Here is a 1598-nt window from a genome sequence, read left to right as displayed (position 1 = left end):
TGTGTGTGTGTGTGTGTGTGTGTGTGTTGGACAGTTCTTAAAAAGAAAGCAAGAATGAAAGAAGATAAAAGAATTATTTTCCTCTGAGGGCTATAAATTCTAACTTATCATCGGCTGACCTGTCTGTTTGAATAAGAATCAACACAAGTGCAGAATATCATAATAAGCGAAATAGTAACTTCAACATCGCGAGAAAGTTTGAGTGAACAAAAGCGGGATGGGAGCCGAGTAGGTCCACTTTTATACTACTACATGAGCATCCAAGCGAAAAAGATATTTTGGTACTAGCCTAGTTATAAATATAGTATTAGGAGGCTTACAAACAAATCCTTTCACCGCTTCTCACAACTAGGGCTGGGCAATGAATCGCTTTAGTAAAATCCGGAGAGTATGTTAGTGCACCTCTTCGGCAAATAACATGTCAAGAACCGCTTTGGCAAAAGGGTTAGAACCGAGGTGGTGATTAGTTTAGCGCCTCGGTTAGAACCAATTCGACAAACGGGTTAGCATCACGTCAACAAGTGTGGGTGCACCCACTTCGGCAAACGGGTCAGGAAAGAGAGTTAAAAGTCTGAATTCGGATAATGTTTCATTGATTAACCGGATACTTTATCCGAATTTTGCCCACCTCTTCTCACAACAGGAAGAGATTTGGCCTACTTTGCCTGTTTCTGAGAAGAAACAGATCCGCTTTCCTTCATCGCTTCCCTTGTCTGTGGCCCACGGCGGGGGGCCATTATGTAGGCTACCCCACAGAATTCTACACTTAAGATTAAGAACGGGCACTGTACCACGTGACCTGTGAGGAATTGAGGACCGAAAACAATGGTGTAGTGAGGGCAAGATTGACCGTTTTCGGAAGTAACCCTATAGCTTTTAAAACAAGAGAGTAGAACTCTGTGAGGCTACCTCATATTCATCCCATCAGTTACAGAAACTAAACCATGTCACAGTATTTACATGAAGTACTTTTTTCTTTTCAAATGATTGCATTTAACATGATTTTTAATGTTTTACAAATGTTCAGATCATTTAAACATGAAATGAATTAATCGATATTGATAAAATTACAGTGTTGTCATTGTAAGATAGATCTTGTCCAATTAATGCCCATACAATTACCGTGGAATAGCCTTACCTTGGCCTTGACACAGCACAAAATTATAGGCTAATCATGCTAATGCATGGACAGTATGAATATGAATAAGTTGGGGCATTGGGTTTCTTTGTTTTTGTTTTGTTTTGTGTGTTTGTTTGTTTGTTGTTGTTTTTTTTTGGGGGGGGGGTGTTTCTGTTTGTTTTTGTTTGTTTGTTTCCTTTCTTTTTTCTCGATGTTAATACTCTTAGCAGGTCCTTTAGCTTTTGTTTCCTTTCAAGTTGTGAAACAATTTATTTAAACGTGCCGGGAAGGACGTAGTGGAGTCCTCTTATATAGGAAGTTAGTTCATTGTTTGGTTGGTTGGTTGGTAAGATGGTTGGGTTTTTTTTGGAGGTTTTTTTTTTGCGGGTTTTGGGGGTTTGTTTGTATTCTGTTGTTGTTGTTGTTGTTGTTTGTGTGTGTTGTTTTGTTGTTGTTGGGGGGTGTGTTTTTTTTGGGG

The 1598-nt window shown here is 39.2% G+C and overlaps 1 protein-coding gene across 2 annotated transcripts in view; it reads right to left on the bottom strand.

Annotated features, from left to right (window-relative positions):
* The window catches only part of LOC101855605 (malonyl-CoA decarboxylase, mitochondrial), a gene marked incomplete in the record, with an annotated part of 55204 nt that overhangs the window by 51231 nt on the left and 2375 nt on the right, over window positions 1-1598 (bottom strand). Inside the window, 1 exon segment of one of the 2 annotated variants that reach the window (XM_013089246.2) lies at window positions 120-239. 2 annotated transcript variants of the gene reach the window in all.

Source organism: Aplysia californica, unplaced genomic scaffold (genome assembly GCF_000002075.1).
Source record: "Aplysia californica isolate F4 #8 unplaced genomic scaffold, AplCal3.0 scaffold00907, whole genome shotgun sequence".
In the NCBI taxonomy this organism is placed as follows: domain Eukaryota; kingdom Metazoa; phylum Mollusca; class Gastropoda; order Aplysiida; family Aplysiidae; genus Aplysia; species Aplysia californica.
This window is presented reverse-complemented; position numbering and strand designations above follow the sequence as displayed.